Below are 23,325 nucleotides of genomic sequence, written 5' to 3'. Positions count from 1 at the left end.
AGAGTGCACTAGCAATATGAATGTTGGGCAGGAAATGTAGTCCACATCACTACTTTACAGCGGCCCTAGAAGTAAACGTCCACATCTCCTACCTTGAATGATCAAGTCGAGATTTGACGACAAGATCGTTTAACATTAGAATGATATACCTCTTCAAACATAAAACTTCAAATGCTACCTATAAACAATGTCTTCTGTAAATATTCGAACTTGGTGCATGAATTCTCCTCTAGAATGATACCAAAAATTTATGGAGGAACCATCTGAAGGCAACCGCGGTCGCTTAGTTTAAAGCTTTCTGTGGAATGAACTTAATTCGACCTTCTAAAGCCCATGTTTTTAGTCTTTATCCCTAACCACTGAGTAACGGCCTTTTACGTGCTGCTCAAATTGAACTAATAGATCCTTTATAAAAAAGAAATCGGATACGTATATAAGTGAGTATTAGGGCTAGGACAACAGCATATTCTTTCATTGTTTTAGTTTTGACTCTCGAGTGTGTATCCGTTGATATCTTAATGGTTTTATATAGAGTGATATGGTGATCGGTTGATAAACTGTGTCTAACTGTCAGATATATACTCGAGTCCAAAACCAATGAAAATGATATGCTGTTGTCATAGCCCTAGTGATTATTTGAAATTTGTTAATATTCCAAAACAAAAAATATTTTTCTGAAACCAAATGTACCCTTTCATTGTTTAACTCCAATTGTTAGTCCGTATTGTTAAATATAAAACCAGAGCCGCCTTCCATCGCATACAAAAACGATACACACATCTCAAGAAATCTGCATCAACGTGTATCATGCCCGACCCTTCCTCTTAAAAGACCGACGATTCTGTCCACCAGAGCAGGCGAGGCATACAACAAGAGACAGCTAAATATACGGGTAGCCATTCACGGAGAATAATAAACACGGTGCGGTGTTCCATTCGTGATGTTATTAATGGTCCAGGGTCTCATCCGGAACACATGTTCTACGTTTTCAAGGACACACGAGATGCGCACTGAAACGAGTAAGAGGAAAAAAGGGCGTATATAGGTCGGAGTGATAAATGCTATGACAGTAAATGATAGTGATGACTTGTAATATATCAGGGTGTGTTTAATAGGGGCCCTGTTTGTAGTAAGAATTAAAGAGCGCAAGCAAAGAAACAAATACCAAAACATAGATATTCTAATTTTTTCTGAGAAAAAATTATATGAAAAGAAGTTTACATGTGTGTAATGTTTTTTTAAGGGCTGTATTTTTTTAAAATTTTGAATTTTAGATAGAAAAAAATTAAGGCTAGCCGATCTTAATGAGACTTGTTTAGTGAAAACACTTTTTAAGGTTTTTTTCCCTAAATATGAAAGTATGATAGACACGCTAGATAATGAACACTGGCGAAAAAATGAGTTCAAATTGACAAATATATATATATATATATATATATATATATATATATATATATATATATATATATATATATATATATATATATATATATTAAATATAATTATCCACTGACACGTGTTTTAGTGTTTAGATCTACTTAAAAATAAACGCGATACATTAAGTCGTACGATGCAGCCTAGTGGTAGGGGGTTATGCTTCTGTTTTAAATTTTTATATAAACAATAAAAATTAGATGAAAAAGCTCAATTATAGGAACATGATGAAGAGCTTAAATCTAAGAAAATATAATTTTAATAATCTGCATATCTTCCATGGAGGTCACCACTTATCAAGGCCCGGAAGCCACTCAAGGATAAGGGTTATTGCGCGCACAGTAAACAATGAGATAGTATTGTAGTAATCGTGAGTATTGGAGATTTGATAAAGTGTCCTACTTAAGGGGGCGGTTCATCGGGAATTTGTTTATGTTAGACTTGAAGACATCCAAGTTGTAGTCAGGTGGCAAGCAGTCAAACGGGGGGAGAGTTCCATATGCGTGCACTTCTAAGAAAGATTGTTTGCTCATGGAGTCTACGATTGGATTTAGGCACAGATAAAGAGGAGGGAATTACTGACAGTGATTTAAGATAAACGTGTGTTTTTCTGTGAAAAATTGTCGAGGGGGAAACCAGAGATTGGAGCTCAGACGAGCACTTGCCATGGAAATAACGATAAAAAAGCCAGGCTCGCAACGTCTCTTCTGTGGGAGAGAGGTTGCAGGGAAGAGATAAAGGCATTCCCCACTAAACCACGGAGTCTATTTTGTACTCTGTCAAGCCAGAATAGGCTGTTTTTAGCAGCTCCAACCCAGATATGTCAGCAGTACTCCGTCCTTGGACGTACTTGGCTTTTATACAGATAGAGAATTGCATCAGTAGTGAGATCCTCTGGAGGCGTAGAAGAATCCAACAATTTTCCCAGCGACCTTGGCAACAGACTTGATGTACGTGTTCCATTTCAGATCAGGAGTAAAGGTCAAACCCAGAAGCTTGTCAAAACATGGAGCGTCCTCAAAGTGAGAGCCGTCTATTTCAATTTATGCCAGAGGAAAAGGAACAGAAATGTTATTATCCGACAAGTTAAAAGAAATTTAAAATTAAGAAATCTTTAATCCGCGGAATTTTAAATTCTTATTGAAGGAAAACAATATGATTTAATAATTGTAAAATTTATTTTAAAAAAAGATCATATTTATGCTTTTTTAAAAAAACTTAATAAATATTTAGGTAGAAATTATTACGTATACACATGTAGAAGTTATAAGGAAACTATTATAATAATGAAGTGACCTAATTTGTGAATAATAAATAAATATATAAATAAATAAGTTAGAAAAAATAAAAGTAAGAATTAGTAATAATAAAAAGAATGAAAAAAAATAAAATTATATAAAAATAAATTTATGTTTATAAAATCTTTTGCAAGAAGAAAAATCTGGCGGGTTTTTTTCACAGGCTTTCTAATTAAATCTCAGGAATAACAGCAGTTTTAATGTTTCGTCTCTATATGCTTTTAAAAATTTTGATTGTACTATTTTTTAAAATATCTAATATCACTATTGTTATTCTTATACTAAAACGCTCTCTAAATAAACTTTATTGATTGAAAAAAATATTTTTATTTAAATCTTAGAAAAAAATCTCAGTAATATATCTGTATGTAGTTGATTTAAATTTAAATTCAGTTTATTTGATTTCAACATTTCACCTATTTTTTTTTAATCTAAAGCTTTTATGTATGCCTGGGTCATCGTAACCTGTACAATTTACAGCTGACTTTCCCCAATCTCTCTTGTATTTTACGCAGGATAATTAATATAATTATTTCCTGTTTCTTTATTTTGTCTTTAACACACCAAAGAGAAAAGTTATGTCGTGTAAACTGAGACGTCTGCTTTTTTTTCACCTCATTTCATAAAAATATTTTGAAAGGACTATATTTTATTAGACCATGTATCCTTTCCGTCTATTAACCGGTCCTGGATATGATCTTAAACTATATCCACTGGTGAGGTCCCAACTTGCGAGCTTTGGGGAGTGTGGAGCCACCCTTTAATTGTCCTTGCTCCCAGGTTCACTATGGCCCGGAGTGGTAGTACCTGTTAGGGTCCTAACTATGAGCTGAATAGAAACCGACTTGAAAACAATAAATATATTATATCAAATTTTTTTGTTTCAAAATTTTTGGATTCGGCATTAAATAACCTGAAAAGGGTTGATATGCCGATAAAAAATCAACCAACCAACCAACCCTCTATTATTTTTTTTTGGGGGGGGGCGTCGAAATTGAATTTCAATTTACTTTATCTGGTTTCCCTGTCTACGATTTGCATCTGGTATTACCAAATATGAATTTTAATGTACATATTTCCATTGACTTCCCCTACCTATTTGATATTTCAGGACATTTTGTTGCTATAGCTACTTCCATTTGCTATGTAATTTCAGAAATTATTTTGTAATGCAGTTTCATTTAATGCTTCAAATACTATTTCATCATTATATTGGAATATTTCCCTTCCGAATATTAGAAGACATTTTTTTTTTAAACACCGCGCACTAAGGATTGTGTGATTCGAGTATATGCCTAGTTGTTAAATGTAATTTTTCTACATATATATATATATATATATAATTTTCTACATATATATATATATAAAATTTTAATATATATATATATATAAATAAATATAAGAAATACATATACATATATATATATATATATAAGAAATACACACACATATATATATATATATATATATATATACATATATATATATATATATATATTAACCTGATGAATCCTAACATGAATGAAACGCGGAATATTCTGTGTAGGGAAATTGCCATATACATTGTATAACTTACTACCTAGCTCTACCTACGTACTGAGCAATGTTGAAGTAAATACTTAAAGTTTACGCATAAATTTATACTTTCATACATTAATTCATGTGATTAAATTATATATATATATATATATATATATATATATATATATATATATAATTTTAGGGATTTGGAATTCATTCCATTTGCGATTTTTTCCAAGGAACTCTGCCTTTTGGATCATTTTGGACCATTTGGAATTTACCCATTGGATTGGAAATTTTTAATCCAACCGTTTTGGATTTCACCATTCTTGGATTGTTTACCCTTCACCGGACTATCCATTCATGTGAAATCTTTTTATCATTTTTTCTTTTACCTCCTATTCCCCTTACCTCACCCTTTTTTTAACCAAGTAAGATCTGTGACTTACTTGAAGTTTCATTAAATACTTTTATATGCAAAATTCGATCCCGCATTTTGCTAATTCTTGCCCTCTGATGAGAAGGAGAGTATTTCTTAGAAACTCCGCAGATTAAGGACTATCCACTTATCTTGTGCTTCCTTTTTTAAAATTAAACTTTTAACTCTTTTTCAAGATGTCTTTTAACATGTTTTATTAATCATTTGTTCATATATATATATATATATATATATATATATATATATATATATATATATATATATGAGCAGTTAATAAAATATGTTTAAAAAACACTTTGAAATGAGTTAAAAACATATTTAACCTGAAAAGGAAACACTAGATAAATGGATATTCCTTAATCCGCTGAGTTTCGAACAAATACTTTCCTTCTCATTAAAGGGTAGGAATTAGCAAAATGCGGGATCGGATTTTCCATGCAAAAGTATTTGATGAAACAACAAGTAAGTCAAAGATCTTACTTGAGAACAAAAAAAGTGAAACAGAGGGAATATGGTGAAGACAAAGGTGATTACACATGAATGGATAGTCTGGTAGAAGATAAATAATCCAGTGACGGTAAAGTCCAAATATATATATATATATAAATATATATATATATATTTACATAAGCGTCACCACTTATGAAGGCCGATCGGCCACTCAAGGATAATGGTTAAAGAGTGTAGAGTAGTCAAAAGGACAATATAGTAATCAATAGTAATGGAAGTTCGGTAAATTTGTTAACTTAAGTGGAACGGCTCATCAGAAACTTGTTCACGTTAGACTTGAAGACAACCATATTATAGACAGCTGGAAAGCAGGAAAACGGAAGACAATTCCACAGGCGTGCAGTTCTCAGAAAGAAGCTTTGATCATGGAATCTATGTTTAGGTTTAGGCACAGATTAATACTGGGGAAAATTCTTGATAATGTTTTCAGCTAGTCTAGTGTTTCTTGTGAAAGTTTGGCGAGGGGGACCATAGATAAAGCTCAGTCGACCACTTTCCATGAAATTAACGATATATATATATATATATATATATATATATATATATATATATATATATATATATATATATATATATATATATATATAGAATAGCTAGGGTATACCTACGAATGCTTTCTGTTATAAAATGCCATAATAAAAAGTAAACTAAGCAATATTAATAATAAAGTAAAAACAAGACCTATAAATAATGTAGCTTTCAACTTCAGTTCGATTTTTTCTTTATAAATTTTAACATACCAGTTGAGGATATAGTTAAAATGTGAGATGTCCAACCGTTGTACGAATGTTGACTTATAATTATGTTGTGTGTTTATGTATCTGCCTTTGTATATCTCGCTCGTCGAAATCGTGTTTTTCATCGATTTATTTCGGAAATTCGCTATCCACTTCGCTGCATTTACCGGTTGGACAATCGGTATAAGTTCTGAAGTGTTTTTATTCGATTGCCATTGGCATGGATTTCCTGAATAGACGTGCCGATACAGGACTCGATTTACGGGTTGACGGTCAGATATACTCCACCTTCTATCTCTCGTACCGGTCTATACTTGCCAATCGATATAAATATATATGTTGTATATTGCACGCCCGGGCGTCGACGAATTACTTAAACAAGGGGAGTTTTTTTATTATTGTTATAGAGAATGTTATGAACTACGAAATATTCAGAATGTGATACAATGAGGAGTCTCTATTTTGAGGGAGCTGGGAGTATTAGGAGCGTGAACTTTTTACCAAAGTTGTCTCATACTTGTGGGGAATTGCGCAGCGAGGGACTGGCGCAGATATATAAAATGTCGGGCTTGCCAACTCAACAGTTGGACAGGCGATGGTGCAACCCGATATTGTTTGTGTAATCAGATGCAGAGGGAAAGGTCAAACCTCGCTGCTGCCCTCAGAAGTGAAAATTAATTTCAGCCGCTTTGTTTTCTTATCGTGTGTGCATGTCCCTATCTCTCTCTCTCTCTCTCTCTCTCTCTCTCTCTCTCTCTCTCTCTCTCTCTTGCTCGTTTTCTTTCGTTTTCTCTCTTTTCTTATCTCCTTCATTCTCTATCTTTAAAGAAAGATGAATTTCTTTATTCTTGAAGATGGGACTCCGTCGAACATGGGCGCGTAGCAGTTTTTGGTTGCTTACCCTATTGTGGTCGAATTAAAAATACTTCTTTCAATTGTTAAGAATAAATAAATCAGTGTTTATTTAAACAAGTAAAGCAGGCACAGTGAAGGAGGCATGGAAAAACTACTAAGTTCAGCAATTCCGCCCCTCCCCCGATTTAACCCCAACATTCCCGAGGGTACGTAAATCCTGGTGGAAATATACGAACGATGCAGTTTTAGGCCTTAACATATGTACATTTGAGTTCTGCTACATGCAAAAAAAAAAAAAGAATGATTAAGTCCATCATTTGCACCCTTCCCCTATTTTGTTCCAAAGTCCTCAATGGGCATAACATATTTTAATTTGAGTTCAGCACCATGCAAAACTGCTAAATAGACATAAATAAATTTTTGGGGGGCAAATATGGAAAAATAGTCCCCAAAATAGTGTTTTATTTGCCCTTAAAGAGTCCCTATTGCACAGCCAAGAGTTTTGCGAAGTATAGACAAACAAAATTATATAGAAATCAGTTAGTTACAACTTTTGAGACAGTTTTATAAAAATCCAACGCATCATTTTTTATAAGCAAAAAGTGTGTGTCAGCCATTATAACCCGAAAGTCACCTACTAGGGGCGCAACCGGAGTTTTCCCGAAAAATCCGTTTTGTTAATTTTTACTCATATCATGTTTAATGTTTTAAAAAAAATGCAAGGCGTAGTTATTGAGAAATGTGCGAGTGTCCGAAATTCGATCAGGCAATCAACCTATTTGATTAAACAATTGGCGACTTCACCGATTTCGATGGCAAAAATGTATGGGTTGATAGAATATTTGTTGTTCCGCATTCAATCTTGGATGACGTCAGATCTAGCTGCTAGTAGTAACTATACAGTAGAATCCCAGGATACGGCGGTATTAGGAAGCTTTTTTTCAGGTTACGATGTTGAAGAGGATATTTCCGGCCCCTGGTTTCTGTAAAAACCCCAGCTTACGGTGTGATTCATAAAGTTATTTGATTATATACACGTGTACCGTATTTTTTACTAATTTTATACCGTATCTCGGGGTTTTACTGTATTAACAATCAATTAATCGATGTCTTTGTATATGTTTACAAACTCCCATAACGTTTAAGAGATCCCCATAATTAGATATATTCGTGAATATAACATTATTTGGATAGGTATATTTCATTCGGATTAAAACTAGTAACACATTATTGTATGTGGTTTGCATTAGTGTTCAATATTAAAAAAAAATACTTTAATATTTTTTACATATTCAAATAAAATAAATAAATCAGAGTTTACAACAAGAGTACGCACACGTTTTCATTGACTCCCGATAAATTGCGAATGTGCCTGTAGAGGCAGTTCAAAACAAACGAATAAATAAAAATTTATATAATTTTACTCCCATCCACTCAATGTCGTTCATACTTTTGTGCTGCTTAGGTGATATTTTTCTGTCAGAAAGTTGTGATTCTCGTCATTTTTGTAAATTAGGCAATATGAATTAGGACAAATATAGTAGGGTCATTGCCAAGGTTGAAGGTTGAAAAGAAGCTAGGCTCCCTCTATTATGCTAGAAAAATAGCTGACACCTGAGAATATCCTACACACATACAATGCAATCAATCGGTCATGCATGGAGTATTGTTGCTAGTTTTATGATGGTACATCTGGACTAGTCATTCACTTTTAAACATCGTACAAAGAAAAGTCTCAAATCCAATAGATCCCATACTCTCGACCAACCACCTACATGAGCATCAATGATCTCCCAAATCACAGCCTAAGATCATTCGTAGAAATTTATGCTGACGACACTACTATATATGTCAACACTTTAATGGTCGTAAACAACCAAATTCTCCCTTATTCTCTCTCCTCTTATCTAAATCACGTAGTGCAATAGTAAAGAGGTGGCTGGTTAAATTTTAATGTATCTAAAACCAAACTTGGATCTTTACATCATCAACGCTCTACTCTCCATCTGTCATCAATTTAGATGAATGGCTATCTCTTTGGGGAGGGTCTATGTTTTCAAAAGCTTCTGAGCCTGACTTTTACTCCTAATCTGAAATGGAACACGTACATTAAATCCGTTGCCAGGACTGCTCAAAAATGGTGGGAGCGTTCTACCACTCCAGTAGATATCTCACTGCTGATGACATTCTCCATCTGTATAAGAGTAACGTACGTCCAAGGGTAGAGCACTGTTGCCAAATCTGGGAAGGAGCTGCTAGAAACAACTCATCCTCCTTGACTGAGTTCAAGATAGACTTCTAAGTCTAGTGAGGGATACCGTCTTCTCTTATCCGCACCTTCTTTCGCACAGAAAAGACGTTGCGGGACTCTCTGCGTTATCTTTATTTTCATCGCAAGTGCTCGCCTGAGTTCCAATTTATGGTCACCCCTGGCCTAACCTTCACGAAATACAGTATTAATAATTTCCCCCACACTTTATCTGTGCCTAAAGCTAAATCTAGATTCCATGAACAAAGATTCTTTCTTAGAACTGCACGCTTGTGGAACCTTGTTTCGTTTTTCTGTATTCCATCTGATTACAATATGGCCGTTTCATATTCAACGAGAACAAGGTCTTGATGTGTCATCCCCATTTAAGTAATCTAATTTATCAATTTTCCACTACTAACGATTACTACGACATTTTCCTTTTAATCCTTATTCTCTAGTGGCACCCGGGCCTTTATAAGTAGTGACTCCTTTGTAAAAAAAAAAATTGTCACGTCACTGAAATGTTGCATACTTTTGCCTATTTTACAAGTATTAAAATGAAAGGTGATCTGCTGAATAATTAGCACTTCTGCCTCTTTGACCTACAGCCTCCTAATTAGGACGTAAGCTGCAAAATTCGACTGTTAAATCATGCGGTTTCTAGGCGCTTTAAAGTTTTCTAATCTAATAGTTTCTTCATTTGAAACGCTAGAATTTTGAATTCCCTCGCCATTTCCTGCATTGCTTATTGTACAGATTGCGAAAGCAATGCCTCCCAGATTTTAAACGTTCACTACGTGTTGCTAATGAATTTGTGCAAGTGCCAGTGATGTTTTAATTCAGCTAATAACATTCCATTTTTTTTTCACGTACCGTCATCAAGCAATATTGTTTAGACTGGTGCACATTGTGTTTTTTGCTGTAAAAAAGTTTTTGAAGAATGGTGAATCTTTAACTGCAACACAGAGAGCGTTCTGAGTGCATTACGGGTTAGGACGGCATCATGCTTTTTTTTTTCTTTTTTTATACACGGTGGTCACCACTTATCAAGGTCCGGAAGCCACTCAGGGATAAGGGTTATTGCAAGTACATTACGTTAGTGTGGAGATTTGATGAAGTGTTTACTTAAGGGGGCGGTTCATTAGGAATTTGTTAACATTGGACTTGAAGACATGTAGTCCGGAGGGAAGCAGGCAGACGGAACAGAGTTCCACAGGCGTGCAGTCCTAAGAAAGAAGCTTTGTTTATGGAATCCGCGTTTTGATTTAGGCACAGATATAGAGTAGGAATTTGTTAACGTTGGACTTGAAGACATCCAAGTTGTAGTGAGGTGGGATGCAGACATACGGAACAGGTAGGAAATCAATACAGCTATGGGTTGTAAATTTCAGAGCTACAGGTTATGCACTTAAAGTAAAACAATCTGGACAAGATCGTAGCGCGAACGCCAGACAGAAGCTGTGAGACGTTCTGTTATTCAGTCTCCTACACGTTTAGCTCGCAAACAGGAATTCGCCTTGGTATTTACTGATCGAAGTTAGAAGAATTCTACACATTAACAAGTAGTTCTATTCATACAAATTAATGAGTGTTCTAATAATTCAAGTGCCCTACAGGGTGAAGAGTGTGCATGCCTAAATGTTTGCGATACTTCTGCAACACCGTGTACAAGCATGGAGAATTTGAATTTAATATGAACTAATATCTCGCTACTAAACTCTAATAATTCAATTTTAGACATGATCCCAAATACATCCGAGTGCTAATGATTGTCTTTGGGGTATTTTTTTTTTTAATAAATGCATTTAAAACATACTGTGGGCGAATTTAATGTACAAATTTTTCTTTACTTTAGTATTTTTCGTGTCCTAATTGAGAGTTTAGTTTCAGAAAGAAACACATTTGTTCGCAATAAAACAGATGCGGTGCCTGAAGTTATCTACTGGCGAAAGAGGAAATAAATATGGACACTTTAAGATAGCTTGTTGGCGTGTGCTCTGATCGGCTTGAAAGCCATTCTAATCGCTTCGATCTATCAAATTGCAGGGGTGCCTCTGCCAAATGTAATTTGACTTCATTTCATGGTATTAACCGCATAACATAATTTACTTCGATATTATTCCCCATGGAGCAAGGTCAGAAAACCATCATCTTTATATCAAAAACCATATATATATATATATATATATATATATATATATATATATATATCCTCCAAAGTTATGCATGCACACACACATACACACACACTTATATATATATATATATATATATATATATATATATATATATATATATATGTAAAAATTGAGGGAATATAAATATATATATATATTAGTGATGGGACGATTTTTATATTTTTCCCGATCACTATACAATTAACGATTCCGTACTATTTCCCGATTCCGATATATTTACTGATTCCGATTCTTTATACATCTCTAAAAATTAAACTATATAGTTGTTTTCTTTTCTGATTACGGTAAAAACATGTTAAATGTGCAAATATTTTCCTAAACGTAAAAATATAATTCGGAGAGATGGTCTATCGATTTTAGCTTTACTGCTGTTTTAAAATCAATAACTCTTTATTATTTTATCATTAATACAAGCAATGGAAGATTTAGCTTTAAAAAAACAAATAAAAAGGACAATTAATAGAATCGTTTTGACATCGGGTAATCGGTACAACTTTTTTCCGATTCCGATAACTTCAAATATTTCCCCGATCCCTATACAATAATCGATTCCGTATAAAATTCTCGATTCCGATACATTTACCGATTCCGATTCTTTGTTCATAAATCTCGAAATATGTAACTGTATAGTTGTATTTTTCTGATTACCGTAAAAAGACACGTGTTAAATATGCAAATATTTTCCTAAACGTAAAAATATAATCATGAGAGACGATCTGTCGATTATAACTTTACTGGTGTTTTAAAATCAATAATTTTTTATTATATTATCATTAATACAAGCAATGAGAGATTTAGCTTCAAAAAATATTTTTTTAAAAAAAGATAATTAAAAAGAATCGTTTTGACATCGGAAAATCAGTACAACTTTTCCGATTCCGCTACCGATGCCGATAACCTCAAATACCAGATTGTTTCAGATCCCCGTTCAGATTCAGATTAACGTCCCGACACTAATATATATATATATATATATATATATATATATATATATATATATATATATATTCTAGCAATTTAAAAAAAAAAACTAAATTTATCTTCGATGACTTTTTTTCGGTAATTTTTTACCATTCAACGAAACACGTGTAAGCACTTTGGTTTTGTATGTTTACTTCCAATATATATATATATATATATATATATATATATATATATATATATATATATATATAGCTGTGTGTGTGTGTGTGAGAGAGAGAGAGATCATATAAAAATTTTTAAAAAACTCTACACGGATTAATTTACCGTTTCGATGTCAATTGTCTTGTCAGGGACTCGAGGATGACTTTTAAAATTTAACCCTGCGTTAGTTCGATGGGTTGTTTTGTTCCACACAATTTTGCTTACGTTTTCTTAATTCCTAGTTCTTTATTAATTTCCTCCTTCCCAGTACTCTCTTGAATTAGTGAGGATATAGCACAGGTGGTATGACGCAGTGGTATCTCAGTTTTCTTTTGAGTTGAATCAGATTAAAGCGTAATGTTTGTGCCATTAAGTCATATTCATCTTTCTAGCTATTTCGTTTAATGGAAACAGTTTTTATTCACCATAGTTATTAAAAAATACCAGAAACTGGTATATCTGTGCCTAAATCAAAACGTGGATTCCATGAACAAAGCTTCTTTCTTAGAACTGCACGCCTGTGGAACTCTGTTCCGTCTGCCTGCTTCCTACCGGATTACAACTCGGATTTATTCAAGTCCAATGTTAACAAATTCCTAATGAACCGCCACCTTAAGTAAACACTTCATCAAAGCTCCAAATTAACGTAATCTACTTGCAATAACCCTTATCCCTGAGTGGCTTCCGGGCCTTGATAAGTGGTGATCACTGTGTAAAAAAAAAATCATTTGGGTATTATTAAATACATGTGATCTAAATCTAATATTCACAAAAAGTTCCTTAATTTCATAATTCATTTTATGTCATTATTTTATACAAATATCAACTTATATGAGCTACAAGTGATCAAACTTTTCAACCGGGATGGTAGATATTCAACCGAGATGGTAGATATTCAACCGGGATGCTAGATATTAACCGGGATGGTGGATATTAAACCGGGATGGTAGATATTCAACCGGGATGGTGGATATTAAACCGGGATGCTAGATATTCTACCGGGATGGTAGATATTCAACCGGGATGGTAGATATTCAACCGGGATGGTAGATATTAAACCGGGATGCTAGATATTCAACCGGGATGGTAGATATTCAACCGAGATGGTAGATATTCAACCGGGATGGTAGATATTCAACCGGGATGGTAGATATTCAACCGGGATGGTAGATATTAAACCGGGATGGTAGATATTCAACCGGGATAGTAGATATTCAACCGGGATGGTAGATATTCAACCGGGATGGTAGATATTAAACCGGGATGGTAGATATTCAACCGGGATGGTAGATATTCAACCGGGATGGTAGATATTAAACCGGGATGGTAGATATTCAACCGGGATGCTAGATATTCAACCGGGATGGTAGATATTCAACAGGGATGGTAGATATTCAACCGGGATGCTAGATATTCAACCGGGATGGCAGATATTCAACCAGGATGGTAGATATTCAACCGGGATGCTAGATATTCAACCGGGATGGTAGATATTCAACCGGGATGCTAGATATTCAACCGGGATGGTAGATATTCAACCGGGATGGTAGATATTCAACCGGGATGCTAGATATTCAACCGGGATGGTAGATATTCAACCGAGATGGTAGATATTCAACCGGGATGGTAGATATTAAACCGGGATGGTAGATATTAAACCGGGATGGTAGATATTCAACCGGGATGGTAGATATTACACCGGGATGGTAGATATTACACCGGGATGGTAGATATTCAACCGGGATGCTAGATATTCAACCGGGATGCTAGATATTCAACCGGGATAATAGATATTCAACCGGGATGCTGGATATTCAACCGGGATGGTAGATATTCAACCGGGATGGTAGATATTCAACCGGGATGGTAGATATTAAACCGGGATGCTAGATATTCAACCGGGATGGTAGATATTCAACCGGGATGGTAGATATTCAACCGGGATGGTAGATATTCAACCGGGATGGTAGATATTCAACCGGGATGCTAGATATTCAACCGGGATGGTAGATATTCAACCGGGATGGTAGATATTATACCGGGATGCTAGATATTAAACCGGGATGGTAGATATTCAACCGTGATGGTAGATATTAAACCGGGATGGTAGATATTCAACCGGGATGGTAGATATTCAACCGGGATGGTAGATATTAAACCGGGATGGTAGATATTAAACCGGGATGGTAGATATTCAACCGGGATGGTAGATATTCAACCGGGATGGTAGATTTTCAACCGGGATACTAGATATTAAACCGGGATGGTAGATTTTCAACCGGGATGGTAGATATTCAACCGGGATGGTAGATATTCAACCGGGGGCTAGTTATTCAACCGGGATGGTAGATATTCAACCGGGATGGTAGATATTCAACCGGGATGGTAGATATTAAACCGGGATGGTAGATATTCAACCAGGATGCTAGATATTCAACCGGGATGGTAGATATTCAACCTGGATGGTAGATATTCAACCGGGATGGTAGATATTCAACCGGGATGGTAGATATTCAACCGGGATGGTAGATATTCAACCGGGATGGTAGATATTCAACCGGGATGCTAGATATTCAACCGGGATGGTAGATATTACACCGGGATGGTAGATATTACACCGGGATGGTAGATATTCAACCGGGATGCTAGATATTCAACCGGGATGCTAGATATTCAACCGGGATGGTAGATATTCAACCGGGATGCTAGATATTCAACCAGGATGGTAGATATTCAACCGGGATTGTAGATATTAAACCGGGATGGTAGATATTACACCGGGATGGTAGATATTCAACTGGGATGGTAGATATTCAACCAGGATGCTAGATATTCAACCGGGATGGTAGATATTCAACCGGGATGGTTGATATTCAACCGGGATGGGAGATATTCAACCGGGATGGTAGATATTCAACCGGGATGGTAGATATTCAACCGGGATGGTAGATATTCAACCGGGATGCTAGATATTCAACCGGGATGCTAGATATTCAACCGGGATGCTAGATATTCAACCGGGATGGTAGATATTCAACCGGGATGCTAGATATTCAACCGGGATGCTAGATATTCAACCGTGATGCTAGATATACTTTAAACCAGCAGGATAACTATATTTTATAAAATGATAACACGATAAACATTTTGTGTTAGTGTCTATTAAAACCCCATGTGATTAACCATATTCGGAAGATCCAGCTGACTTACACAGGATTAAATGAAAGGCAAATATATTAAACCAACATATCAGGGATCCAACGATGAATTAAAAGTATCTATTTTTTATATGTAAAACTATCAGGTCGCCTGGCCTTTCTGGTCATGAAATACGCTGCAAAATTAAAAATTATTTAATGTAGATTCCATATTTATTATTATGGAAGCAAGTCACTATTAATTATATTGTAGCCAATATATATATATATATATATATATATATATATATATGTATATATATATATATATATATATATATATATATATATATATATATATATATATATATATATATATATAGGTGTAATCGCTTGAAATATGCCGGTCATTCTTTCCAAATATTTCAGAATTATTTAATCAATTGAAATGTTTATTGAGATGAGTATTATTTATTCATGTTATTTATTTAATCACACTAGCGGGGGTACCCGGCGTTGCTTGAGTGTTTGTTTCCGAGACGGGGGCGGGGGTTTAAAAAATGTTATGGTAGGTAAGTAGGAAGGATCAAACCCGGAGTCATGAGTAAAAGTAGGAAAATAAAGTGTGAAAAAAAAAAAAAAAATCTGCAACGTTAACAGTTCGGCCACCAAGAAAAGTCCATTCCAGTTGTTTAGGAAAAAAAATAAATAAACGACTACGGTAGGTCGGCGCGAACGTGAAAATATAATGTGAATTGTCCAGCACGCTAACCACTACGCCACAGAGCACTCCAGCTTATTTTAATGATTTTAAATAACTTCACATGAAAGAACTACGAAGCCAAACCGGTGTTCTCTTCTCAACTGTTCCTTGTGAACGATCCCCAAACGGTGTTAAGTGGTGGCAGGGGGAGGAGGAATTTATTAGAGAAAATATTTTACCACTTCCTTTGATCTTAACCGATTTTGGCCGTGACTTCTCAGCATAAAAAGTATAGAAATCTAAGATTATCGAGGAATTTGAGAAATAATAAGCCTATAACACACCTCAGATATTGTTCTGCCGATTGTGCATATTATATTTGCATGAAATATCTTGAGTTTTAATCCTATTAATGTCAAAATCAGACGGGAAAAATGAGTTTATTTTATTTATATAGAGAAGAGAAGAGAAGAAGAGAAGAAGAGAAGAGAAGATTATTTAATGTAGATTCCATATTTATTATTATGAAAGCAAGTCACTATTAATTATATTGTAGCCAATGTATATATATAGGTGTAATCGCTTGAAGTATGCCGGTCATTCTTAGAGCATAATATGGAAAAAAGACTCCTCTTTCCAAATATTTCAGAATTTTTTAATCAATTGAAATGTTTATTGAGATGAGTATTATTTATTTATTTATTTATTTAATCAGATAAGATAGTTGTTGTTTCTGTTAATACGATAGTTATTGTTTCACGGCGTTTCGGTCAACTATTCGTATGTTCTACTTAATAGCCAATTTATATATTTTATTTTTATATGTGAAATTTAACTTTTTCAAATCACAAATGTTAAATTCCTAAATTATGATATATATATATACATATATATATATATGTATATTCCTAAATTATGATATATATATATATGTATATATATTATATATATATAATATATATATATATATATATATATATATATATATATATATATATATATATATATAATACTTAATAGCCACTGATGGATGTTTAAGTAAAATAATTAAATCTTTCTGATACCGTATTTGTGGTAATGAAAATTTCTACACGATGACTATTTATTATAAGGTTCCTCTGAAGCCATGTTTTAAACACAGTTTCACGTTTTACTATAGCATCTCATTAACCATGTGTCCGCATGCGACTATTATGAATCATTAGTTTGTCGTCTATTTGGACTGACTCCACCACGTGCAATTGCCCGAACACAATGAATCCAGGGTCCTCAACGTCCACTTTTCGTGGAATTTGGGGGAGGTTGGGTAAAAGACGATAACAACAAAGAGGAGCGATTGGGTTTTAATACTCTGGCTGGTCAGTCGCTACTACATTAAATGTTAACAGCACGATCTATTTGACAACATATCTGCATCAACTGATGATGAGATCTATCCCCTCTATGACTTTATAGCATTCTCTAGTGAGGAACTAAGAGGACATTTTCAACTGACGAATCGTCTAATTTCTCTACCTGCGCAATGCATGTCGCCACATGCTTTGTTTTCCCGCCACTATCAGAAGTTACTCGTGCGGTTACCGGAGAAATAATTCTCTAGATGAGTTTTACTGATAATGAATAAAATAAAAAAAGCTAGCAAAACAGCGTTCTACTGTAACACTCATATTTCCGTTATAAACTCGGACAATGATCTACCCTATCAGAGGAATCCTTGGATATGTTTATATAACCAAACAATCAAAGATTGGACAAGTGGCCACTAGTTGCCCTGAGAAGTTGTTGCGATTTTTACAGTAAACAGAGTAAGTTAGTGATCCCCCCACTCCGCTGGGCATGCTAACCCACTCGGAATTTACGACTCACAGACTTTATATAATACTTCGAAAGAAATGAACAATTAATGTTGACCATTTTAATCGAAATAAATGGAATTCGATCTGACAATTGCTTGTAAATATGGACACGGCGCTTTTTCGGCATATCAAAGTTTTGTGATGATTTTCTTAACGAAACTCCAAACATATTCTAAACTACTTTCTTCTGATTTTATTTATTGCGGACTCATCCTCATTTTTCTTTGTTGTTGTTTCGCGACGTTTCGGCTAACTATTCACATTCTGAGACGAAAAATAACTATGGAATCCATTAACTGCTGAGAATGTTGTTGGGAGATTCGGAGTTTCTTATTTTGTAGCGGTTACAACCTGACGAAGGCTAGAGGATGAGTTGGCCGAAACGTCGTAAAATGACATCTAAAAGATGAGGATAACTGTCCGATATAAATGAATGTATTTCAGAATTGTGTTGAATTTAGTCGATAATACTTAGACACTACATATATCAGATTCCGTAAATGCAAATTTCTTAAGACACCTTGAGCCTAAAATTGTGCTAGAAAAAAAGTGTAATTCTGCTAGATATCAGTTTCAAATAAGGATATATATATATATATATATATATATATATATATATATATATATATATATATATATGATGGACTCTCCGTCGATTTTCGACGTATGAGACTCCGACAATTGACCTGAAGGTCTAGAACTCAGCGTGTCGACATTCACTTAGATGTATGTGGCACTTTAGTCCTGCTAGAGACTTGCAATGGCGACCGCAGTGGTGACAGACATATAAATGCGAGAATTTAGCTCCACACTGCTCAGTATTATTTTTTGACTTGACTCTCGCTTCTTTTAGTTTTTCGATGCAAAACGCCGGACACTCCTTGAATATTTCTGTCACACATTTATATCCACTTCCTTCTGTCTTTTGCAGTTAGCTCAATGTTGTTATATTCAATATTTAGAACCTGCAAATTAGACTTTATCTTGTCTTTATAGCGCAACCATGGTCGTCCCACGTTTCGACAGCCTCTGTCTAATTGGCCATACAGGAGTTGCTTCGGTATCCTATCATCATCTATATATATATATATATATATATATATATATATATATATATATATATATATCCTTATATATATATATATATATATATATATATATATATATATATATATATATATCCTTATTTGGAACTGATATCTAACCGAATTACACTTTTTTTTCCCTATCACAATTTTAGGCTCAAGGTGTCTTAAGAAATTTGCATATATATTCAGACTGGGAGAAGTAATATTATTATTTAAAGTCAGAAAACGTCCCAACAATGGATGAGCCCAAATGACAGTGCAACTTGAGCCTTGGTGTGTTCAACTGATGAGCAGAAATGAAGGCGAAACTCGAGTCTTGGTCTTCCAGTTTATTGACTGTTATGGTTAGTGTGTGCTGCGACAGTTTTTTTTACTATGGAAATATATATGCGTGTGTGTTTTTATACACACACCCACATAAACACACGCATATATATATACATGCACATGCTTAATGCATCATAAATCTTCTTATGTACGTTAGTACTGATTGTTGGTGGATGTCTTTCCTCTCTGAGTGATCAAATTTCTAACTGCTTTTGATGAGACTACTGATAACCTCAGGGTTTTCTTGGAGGACTTGACAGGGGAGTTGAAGTGTGATTGTTAAATCACTTGAAGTACTTTCCTAACGACACTTGTGGTATAAAACGTGACGGGCAGTGTCCCAGGCGCACGTACGCGAATATCGGGTACTTCTTCAACCGGCCAATGATTAGTCGACCTTCAGTTTCCGGTTCGGTGTTTGGACATCGATTCGAATTCATAGCATTCAGTGTTTTTTGTTTGTTTGTTTTTTTTTTTGTTTTTGCAATTTATTTCAGCAAATACTCATGCACGTATGCGTTTCTTGAAGAAAGAAACACTGGGCGAGTGCGGAGGGTAATAAAAAGATGAAGAAAGTATGTAGTTTAGAAAATGATGAAAGTTGTCTACTGGACACGACAAGACGAAATGGAAATATATGTACGAGTGTATGAATTCTTATCATTGGGATTCTTCTTACTACTGTTCTCATCTTAAGTGTCGTTTTCAAAACGTTTCGCTTGACGTGATCTCCGACATTCTTCAAGTGTATCTTGTCGAATTTGGGAATCTTTCTGTCGAACAAAACCCGTTATTTAATTTACAATGGTAGCAAGCTTTTATTCCATCATCACATTAACCACTGCGCCGTGAATTTTGTAGACGATCTTCGCACGAAACGTAGCGCAGTGGTTAGATTATTTTCAAACATCAGTTGCAAAAGTTATATTTACCTGAATATTGAAAGCACAATTCTTTCTTTTTTTTACATGGGGACTACCACTTATTAAGACCCGTAAGCCACTCGGGAATAAGGGTTATTTTGTGTACACTAATCAATGGGATAATGTCGTAGTAATAGTTTGTATTGGAGATTTGATAAAGCGTCTTACTTAAGGGAGCGATTAATCAGGAATTTTTTTATGTTGGACTTGAAGACGTCCAAGTTGTAGTCAGGTGGGAAACAGGAAAAAGGAAGAGAATTACACAGGCGTGCATTTCGCAGAAAAAAAGTTATGTTCATGGAATTTACGTTTTGATTTAGGAACAGATAAAGAGTGGGGAAATGATTGACAGTGGTTTTAACTAGACGGGTGTTTATCGTGAAGGATTGGCGATGGGGGGGGGGGGGCAGAGATTGGAGCTCGGACGAGGACTTGCCATGGAAATAACCATAGAACAAGGACAGGCTCGCAACGTCTCTTCTGTGGAAGAGAGGTTGCAGGGAAGAGAATAGAGCATCCCCCACTAAGTCTATTTTGTACTTTGTCAAGGCAGGATAGGCAGTTTTTTGAAGCTCCAGTCCAGATGTGGCAGCAGTACTCCATCTTTGGACGTACTCGGCTTTTATAGAGATAGAGAATTGCATCACTAGTGAGATACCTTCTGGAGCGGTAGAAGGATCCTACCGTTTTCCCAGCGGTCCGGGCAACAGACTTTATATACGTGTTCCATTTCAGATCAGGAGTTAAGGTCAACTCCAGGAGCTTGTCAAAACATGAAGCCTCCCCAAGACGAGAGCCATCCATATCAATTGATGCTTGATGAGGAACAGAGCGTTGATGATGTAAAGTTAGGAGCTTGGTTTTAGATGCATTAAAAGTAACCAGCTATCTCTTCCCCCACTGAACGAGGCGCTCAAGATCAGACGAGAGGGAATCAGAGAGAGCTTTGTCAATTACGGCCTTTGATGTGTTGCCGTAGATGGTCGTGTCATCAGCATAGATGTGAACGAATTAATTTATTTCTCAGTATTGACGACTTAAAAGTACAGGTAAGAATCACTTAGGACCTCTAGCTGGTAATGACTGACGGAACGAGAGCATGCTATCCCCGTTAGGTATATAAAGATTTCCGTTCGAAATGTTGTCCACGGAAACATTCTTGAGTTCGACAAGATATTCTTAAAAAGGTCGGAGGATCTATCGACCGAAACGTTGTGAAAATAACACCCGAGATGTGAAGAGTAGTGTGAAGGATGCCAAAAAATATAAATAACTAATCCTTATCTCAAAAAATTTAGAAACAATTGTATTAATGTATACCACATTTCCTTAAATATCAGAACGGGGCTAATTTTTTTACTGGTAAATAGACTATTGTAACAATTACATTAACTTTATTCATATTTTACAAGTGGGGCCTGTGGAAATTCCACAGGGGACTCATTCATATGTAATATATTGATGTTGGCATTCTGTAGATGTTCAGTGTGAATGTAGACCCTCTGGTATTATTGTAACTCTTTTGTTAAAACTGCAAAAGTATTTATCAAAGATAGCACGAACATCCGGTTAAGTCCGGTCGTAAAGTACGCTTAAATATAATATATAAATTCTTACAGATTTCGTATATATTATTATAGAGTTAATGTGCAACCAATTTTTATATATTATAAAATTGCGATTTAAAAAACTTTAAAAAAAATATATATATATCCATATGACTTGGGTGCATTAGCTTGAATCGAAATCGAAAAAAAACTTATATATATATATATATATATATATATATATATATATATATATATATATATATATATATATAAGGACAAGTACTTAATAAAACATGTTAAAAACACTTTGAAATAGAGTTAAAAACATATTTAATTTTAAAAAAGGAAGCACAAAATAAATAAGTGGATAGTCCTTCATCCGCAGAGTTTCGAAGAAATACTTTCCTTCTCATCAGAGGGTAGGATTTAGCAAAATGCGGGGTCGGATTTTGCTTGCAAAAGTATTTAATGTAATTCCTATATCTTACTTCGTAGCAAATAGTAAAGCAGAGGGAATAGGGTGAAGAAAAAGGTGAGTTCACGTGAATATATATCTTAAGGGGAAAGCAAACATTGTTTTAAATATTTTATGGGGAATTTATTTTGTCTCCGATGAGTTTTTGTTGCCCATTTGCTACTCAAAGAAACACGTGTAAGACGTACTATAAAATTTTGAATACATTGTTATGGGTGATAATTAAATACATGTTTTGGTTTTGACATTAGGGTTTACTATGCACCTCTCTATATCTATCTATATATCTATAAAAGTGAAAGTTTATTTTTGTGTGTGTATTAGAGTGTCTGTTTGTGTACATTTCCCTACGCAATAACTCTGTCAATTTTAAGTCTACATAAAAAATTGACCGTTTGACAAGTTTTTTTATTGTTTTTTTTTGTTTTTTTTTTGCTCAGCATACACCTCCCAACACCCGGGCAGATATCTATAAAAGTGAACGTGCCTGTATGTCTGTATGTCTGTGTACATTTCCATACGCAATAACTCTGTCAATTTTCAGTCTACAGACTCGAAATTTGATATACAGAGTACTGAGATTTGGGAAAATATTTGTGATCGGTTTTCGGCCAAAAATTTGGCGAGATAGGGGTCAAAGTTCAACGATTTGACCTTTGAGAGTTCTACCAAACTCCTCCGACAATTTTGGATCCAAACACTTGAAATTTTAGATAGAGGTTTCTTGGACATGGATCTAACTTAATAACTTGATTTGAACCCAAAACAATAAATGCTAATAGGTCATAATAGGGGTCAAAGTTAAAAAAAAAATGACCGTTTTTTTTTCTGCTCAGCATACACCTCCAAACACCCGAGCAATGTCGAGCTGAAATGCTAGTCTATATATCTATAAAAG

Source organism: Euprymna scolopes, chromosome 40 (genome assembly GCF_053919585.1).
Source record: "Euprymna scolopes isolate OS-2025 chromosome 40, ASM5391958v1, whole genome shotgun sequence".
Taxonomy (NCBI): Eukaryota; Metazoa; Mollusca; class Cephalopoda; order Sepiida; family Sepiolidae; genus Euprymna; species Euprymna scolopes.
Note: the sequence above shows the minus strand (reverse complement) of the source record.